Source organism: Nelumbo lutea, chromosome 2, assembly GCF_056320005.1.
Source record: "Nelumbo lutea isolate HS-2025 chromosome 2, American lotus-T2T, whole genome shotgun sequence".
NCBI classification, from domain to species: domain Eukaryota; kingdom Viridiplantae; phylum Streptophyta; class Magnoliopsida; order Proteales; family Nelumbonaceae; genus Nelumbo; species Nelumbo lutea.
Window position 1 is genome coordinate 29,857,267 of NC_142685.1, and position 7,913 is coordinate 29,865,179.

Sequence of the window (7,913 nt, forward strand, 5' to 3'; positions counted from 1 at the left end):
ATGAAATTTAGGCCCTATTTGACAAGTCTTTTTGAAAGATTTTCTGGGCTTTTACCAAAAATGGTCTTTTTCTCTTTGGCTATTAAAAGCCCGCTAGACCAAAAGACCCTATAAGACCAAAGTGATCTACATATGAGAAGCTCAAAGCCAAGCTTATGGTCTATTTGGATTTCTCAGCTTTCTGATGCTTTTTGACAAAAATTCAACCGAGAGAAACTCTCAACCCCCAACAACGGAGAAGCATTGGCAGAGGTCTTGTTCTCCTCCTCTCCTTCTTCTTCTTCATAATTACTGATTGTGATTCGCTGTTCATTATATTCATGTTCTTCGCTGTGTTTGATTCTGAATACATTGTTTGAATTTGAATTTGAATGTTTTTCATATACAATTACTAACTGTGTTTGAATTTGAATGATTCGTATTGGTAGATACACACCTTGTTTGATCATAAAATTAATAGAGGATGATTGTCAAGCTCTTAAACGATATACATGTTTATAAATTCTTGTTAATATGCATTCGATCATTTCCTTGTTTGATCAATTTCTATAAGATACATACCTTTGATATTTGCCAGAACATAAGACAATGAAAGAGTTATGGAGACATCCATCTGGATAGCGTTGGGATGATTCCTTTGTTGACCTGTATGTACCATATTTTGTGTTTTAATTTACAGTTTTTGCTCTGTCGTCTTATTCTTCTTCATAGTCTTGGTTAGGAAAAGGTAAATGTTGTTATCCACTTACCCTAATCACTAATGTATATTTCTATGTAGAGGTAGATTCTTGGTTTATTCACCAAACTGGTTGTGTGTCTGCCCCTGGTTTCATGCTTTTCTTTTATACCATTCCTTTACTACACAAAGGACTAAGAGAGCTGAGTTATTTTTTCTTTTCCACTCTGATCTTGATGGATTAAATTTATATAACTAAACGGGTAGTCATCACAAATGTTTGAGAAATTCAATAAGGTTATGTTTGGTTTGAAGGAAAAGGTAGAGAAAGGAAGGAAAAGATAGAGAAATTAAGGTTGCTAATTTCTTTAGTTAGTGGCTTCCTTGTGATTGTGGCTTCCTTGAGAAATTCAACCGATCAATAATGAGGTTCACTCACTCACTGGTACGGGTCCTAAGGGTAAGGGATCCTTAATGAGGTGAGATCTCTTTAGTTAGTGGCTTCCTTGTGATTGTGGCACTGTTCATTGTTAAGGTTGCTAAAATGTGGAAGAGCAAGTCAACTTCCACTAGCCTACTCAACTAGTTGAAGAATTAGAAGAGCAAGCATGTACTAAGTAATTCATTGAAGTTGTTGTTCTCTTAATAGCTTTCACAAGTTATGCCATATAATAAATAATTAAAAGAACCAACCTTTTTTTCTTCCTCTTCATCACCTTTAGTTTTCTTTGGCAAACAGATCTCTGCCACAGAAGAAGACAGGTTTTGGGAGAAAATTTACCACCACCCCAAATTGTGGCTAGCAATAAAAAAAAATCCAAATGTTAAATTAGGAAAACTTGGGGTTTTTTAAAGGTAAAAGAATGAGCAATATTTTGCAATCTCTCAACAGATTATACAAAAGTGCTTCATAAGGACACATATATAAGTTTGAAGCCATGATGTTGCAAAGTATATATCCATGTAGTTAGGCACATATCATGTCCAACATTGGTAAGCTTGACTTGTAAACTAAGCAGAAATAATAACTTCCAAACTATAGAATTGATTCATGTAGAATATTCTAGGGATGAACCATGAAATCTAGGAAGTCAGCTACTGAACTTGTTCTTCATTGCTTACAAACCTTATGAAAATAATCGTGCCTCAGAAAGTGGCATTTATACTTAAATTTCTAGTTTTTGAAAACAAATATAGGTCAAGTTTAAAGAAACAAATCTAAAACACAATTTTGCCAATATAGCGAAGGGATTTAGTAAGATCTACTAAGAACATTTTTTACTGAAATTTATTTTCAGTTTAGGAACCCTAACCCAAGAATGTAAGTGTAACAAACTTAATTAATGACTCCAGCAGTGCTTTTAAGCCCTTGCTCTGCAGTTCGTTCATTTATTGCATAATGTTCACAGAATGAATCATAAGCTTAGCCCCATAATAATTTCTTGCAGCTTTATGTGACCTTAGTTCTTATGCATAGAAATCTTTTTCTTTTTGGTTCATATTCTTATGTATAAAGATCTAAGATCATTGTACTTTCCTCCATTTAAGCATCATAAAAAAGCGAATAGATAATTTCTCACATAAGCCTTTTAAGAGATGCCTTCCTACTAGTAGATGAGCAAGACTCTAGGAGTATTTTCCATGGTACAAATTTTGAGAGTCCTACACCCATTAAATGTGCTCCAAACTCTTCATTAAGCATTACATTGCTGGCACGAATATCTCGATGCACCACATGTGGCTTCACTGTGTCACGTAGGAATCTGTAAATAACAAATGCAGAATCAGAAATATTAGAAAACTTATTAGGCACTTATAAAGCATAGGTTTAATATCCTACTCATAATAGAGATGCATAGTGAATGGTATTGATAAGCATTTAGGATGGCATTGCAAGGTATAAATTGGTTAGAATTGTCTTTGGCCGATTGTAGCGGAGATTTGGAATCGAATCCCACTTGCACTGGGATTGGGGGTGATATGGGTTTTGGGTGATGGGCTACCCCTATTGTGTAACCCCATTAAAAAAACAAAAAAAGAATGACATTAATCTCTAAATAAGAATTAGAGATAGGGCAATCACATCATGAAACCACCAAAGCAAGGAAGCTAGAGATAAAACATACAAATAGGACACTACTGAAATCAAAGCTACATTTGAGCTCATATGAAAGAAAAAAAAAGGTCATTAAGAAATAATGATGGAACAAATTTAACATTAATAGTACATCATCTCTGACACATCCACCAAAATCTACTCAAATGTATTCTTATTATAGAAGTCTCTAGGCTCATCACTTGCTCTTAAACCCCCACCCACTTTTTTTTTTTTTCTTTTCATACTGGTAGAAAGATATATTGTAAGTATGGAGACCCATAGGCCACAAACACCCAAGTACAAGCAAGATCTATCACTAGGCATATAAAAAGCATAGTCAGATAAGAAAGGAATAACATCATTCAAACTGGTTTGCATCAGGAACCGTTACAGAGCTGCCATGATCCAACCAATTGTGAACAGAAATTTCATGAAAATCAGAATGTGATGAGAAAAGGTTCAAATAGAATTAAAAGCCATTATTAACAAAGCAACTAGAAGTGAACACAAATGGTTAATCAAGAAAAGGATCTTAGCATGCACTTCTGAAGTAAAACACTAAGTTCTACAATGCAAAACTGGAAGGAACAGTTGCAGTTTCATGTGCAAATTTTTATACCACATAAGAGGTACAAAGTTAAATACATACAACAATGCCTTATGCAAGAGCTGTCACAATTCTCATTCCATTGTCCAATCCAAGCTTCTCCCAAGTAAAACCACTATTAGAATTGAAGCCTCTTCCTCGACTATAGTGCTGCAGAGTTTTCTAACAAGGATTAGCTTATGAGTTGATGTTACTGTTGCCAAGCGTCCATTATGCTCCTTACACATTTAGCTTCCGACTCATTCCAATAAAGGGAGCTTGCTACTAATCCAAAACACATACTTTTATTGGGGATGATTTCCCAACCATCAAAACAAAGTGCTATTAACAAAAATCCACTTAAGATAAGCAACTCAGAATTTTAGAAAACATTTGGAAAAATAAGAATTTTCAGAACTTATTTCCATAATCAACAATCAAACGCATAAAATTCATTACTATATTCAAAATCTTATAAGCAAGTAAATCTTCAAATCTATCAAATTAACAAGAACAATGCATTGCTTCAAGAATTACCTTTGTAGTATATAAACAGACATCATGGTAGGTTTTGTCAACTATGTGGTTGGTATCCAAAAAGGAAAACTTTTCCATCATGGCATACTGTATCATTTACTAATTTTACTTCAACAATAGATGTTTCTTGAACCAAAAACGGTATGAATGAATACTACATATAATGCTAGAATTTTTGTTTTTTTATGTTACAATTCAAAGGAATTAAGATTTCAATAACAAACATAATTTTACTTCTTTGTACAAAGATAAACACAGTGGTGAACAATAATATTCATCCATTTATGAAATCAGGATTTTCTCATGAAGGATTCTCACTAATTTTAAAATCAGAGAATAATTAAACTAAAAATTAAGTTAATAAACTCAGAGATGTATCAATTATTACATTGTACAATCTCCTATTAATAGACACTATTTGTTTGTGTTACTTTGTTCTCTCAAAACTATTATTTCTTGTATTTTTTTCTTTTTGCTTTCATTAATAACATTTTACTATTTATAATAAAAATGAAAAAAAAAAAAAAGAAATGAAGGCTTGACATTGAAGCCAATCCTTCATATTCATCATTTCATGGATAGAGAACAACAAATCCTTTCAGGTATGGAACCTGTAAAAGAGAACCCTAATCAAGTGGTAAGTTTTGTTATATCCACTAGAGCCAACAAAGTAGACAAACAATGCATAAAATAAAATTATTTTGCTAATTTACACATATATGATACCACATTTGTGTATAACAAATATTTTGGTGCTAACAAATATTTCCTAGAGTAACAAAAATCAACATCCGATTGTTGCACTCTTGAATCTTCTTTTAGTTATTAACTAGTTAGTGTTTTTCTTCTTCTAGTTGTTAACTAGTTATTGGTTATTTATGAAACTTTTCTAAATAGTTTTCTTCCGTATAATCTTTTACAGATATTGTTTTAATGAGGTCTTAATTTATGAGCCAATTTCATTATTTCCTTTTTTTATTTAAAACATAAGCAACACTTAGTTCAACATTTTCAAGATTATAATAAGCATTTTTACTTGCTTAAGGGCATTATCATAACAAGTATGGTTTCATCACCCATTTAACGGTATTAGTGTGTGTGATATTTTATTAGTTTATACCTTTTGATTCTTACAATCCATTGTTTTTTTTCTTTCTTTTTTTTCTTTTGGTTTGGTATATGAATGACTATTAGGCTCCATTTGGTTTGTGGGATGGGGATGAGAAAAAGGGAATATTCCAATAATATTTCTTTTTTCTCTCATTTGTTTCAAGGTAAATAGGAGAATGGGATGAGAAAAAAGTGGGATGCGAGATCCCAAAACTGTGGAATCAGGGTCACACCAAAACCATGCAACCCAATGGAAAAACTTGAGAAAACTTAAGTTTATTCATCTTCATCCTCTACCCCGCCGCTATTGGTGACCACCATCAATGCTACACCACCACCACTGCTAGTAACCTCTGCCACTATTGGTAACCACTACCTCTACTGCACCACCGCCACTACTGGTAACCATCGCCGCTACTGCACCACCACTACTACTAGTAACCACCGTTGAAGATGTTTCCGCCATGGCATAACCCAGATCCACGCAAACACAGATCGATGGTTTTTTGCCATGATAGAACTTAAATCTATGTTCATAGACACATATCGGAGCTTTAGTCGTGGAGTTCTCCATCTCCTTCCATTTTCCTCTTCTCTCTTCTCCCTCGTAACAGTGTTTTCCTATTATTTTTCTATATATAAAACCAAACAATGGAAAGGTCTTTTTTTACACTTTCCCATCCCATCCAAATCTTCCTACAAACCAAACGGAGCATTATAGATGCTTACTAGTGTGATAAATAATATTATATTTAATAGTGCATCAATTAGACAAGTGAATTGGACTTTGGGCCAAAAAAACATATTAATTGATTTGTTGGTTGAAGAAGTCCAAAAAGGCAAGATGGCTGGAGGGTGTTTAAAGACCAGTGCATGGAATGAAATAAAAAATGGGTTTTTCCACTAAACTTGAATTGAAGTTTTAATGCAAAGTCTTTTACCAATAAGGTTCAAGAATTAATGTTTAGGTATAAAGAGTTTTCAAATTTGAGATTTGGGCAGACAAGGTATGATTGGAATGAAGAAAAACATATGGTCATAAAATCATTAAAGACATGGGGCATGTATTTAGCGATATACTCAAATGTTTTTGGAAGAACTTTATATTGTTTGTAACTTGGTTTTGAATTTAATTATTTATATCTCTTCTTTTCGTTGTTAGGTCATTCCTATGGCTAAGAGGTTTTGCACCATGGGTTGTTCAGAATATGATCATCTCAATGTGATATTTGGGAGGACAGCTCCTATTGGTTGGTCTGTTACCACTTGGCACATAGGGTGTAGTTTTTTCTAAATTTCAAGCAAATTATATTGAAACTGAATAATTTATTGAGGATGTGGTGAATGAAAGTGATGATATTATTGCTGATATTGTTAAAATTTTTATTTCAAATGCTAGAAAGGAAAGTCAAAAGAATAAGACATTAGATATCGGTGAAGTTATGCCAGAATTTATTGAACTTGTTAATAAAAAAATAGCTTCATTGGTATCTGTGTTGAATGCAACAGTTAAGAGAATGAAAAAACAATTCATAACAATCATGATGATAGATACAAACACAACAAAATGACTAAAGTATCAAGATTATTGTAAATTTTATAAAATGTTTTATAAGCCATTTACAAAAAATTGTATATAATGCTGTCATTTTAACTTATGAGGAAATGTATTACTAAGATTGTGGCATAAACACAATAGAAAAACTAAAGTATCAAGATTACTACAAATTTTATAATATGTTTTACAAGCCATTTGCAAAAAAATGGTATCTAACACTGCCATTTTAACTTAGGAAGAAATGTATTACTAAGATTATGGATATGAAGCTTAGGGCACGAGACACTAATTTATTTTATTTTTATATTTTGTTCACTTAGATATATTAAACTTTGTTTCTTATTAATGATTGCTTTAAATGCAACTTGATGAATGGATTTTAATGAGATTATGGATTCTTTTAAAAATAACTTAATGAATATATTTTTTATCACATTATATGTGATATTATTTCTTATTGATTATTAAACATTAACATGTGTTCAAGTAAAAATTGATGATATCATAAGTTAAGAACAACCATTGCATATAATCATAACAGTTATATTAAAGGAAGAATTAAACATCTTAAGATAGCCTTATTATATACATTAACAAAGAAATAGGCCAAACTATTTGTATAATGTTATTTAAACAATGGTAAAATGTATTTAGAAATGTTTAGAATGCCCCACATGAGTTGATCAATTTGATAGCTTCTTTAAAACAGAGAGATTTAGTCAAAGATAATCAATATGTCTTTACTAATAAACAAGTTTGGATGACATTGAAGATAATTTAATACAATAAATCACTTCGAGATACAACCGATCGTTTTTACATATAGGGGAAACATTATCTCGATACTTTAATTCTGTGTCGAATGTTAGACCAACTATTTGTATAATGTTATTTAAACAATGGTAAAATGTATTTAGAAATGTTTAGAATGCCCCACATGAGTTGATCAATTTGATAGCTTCTTTAAAACAGAGAGATTTAGTCAAAGATAATCAATATGTCTTTACTAATAAACAAGTTTGGATGACATTGAAGATAATTTAATACAATAAATCACTTCGAGATACAACCGATCGTTTTTACATATAGGGGAAACATTATCTCGATACTTTAATTCTGTGTCGAATGCTTTACGTGAATATGGAAAAGAGATTGTATGACTAAGAGACATTAATGTTGTTTTGCCTGAAATTCTAAACAATTCTAAGTATTATCATGGTTTGAGGTAACAATCCACAGATTCCGCTTATTTAATAATAATTAATTTTTAATAAATTGCATTTAAATTCTTGTTGTATATATTTTTATAAAAATGTGTTGATGTAATAGATGACACAAATGTCCATGT

General features: G+C 31.7%; 1 long non-coding RNA gene across 2 annotated transcripts; it reads left to right on the forward strand.

Annotated features, from left to right (window-relative positions):
* Positions 1-6,376, forward strand: LOC148869541 (uncharacterized). 2 transcript variants are annotated; one of them, XR_016108028.1, is made up of 3 exons: positions 1-252; positions 578-647; positions 6,170-6,376. It is a non-coding gene; the product is annotated as an uncharacterized LOC148869541 (long non-coding RNA). The 2 variants fall into 2 exon arrangements; XR_016108027.1 differs by lacking the exon at positions 578-647.
* The last annotated feature ends 1,537 nt before the right edge of the window (positions 6,377-7,913 follow it).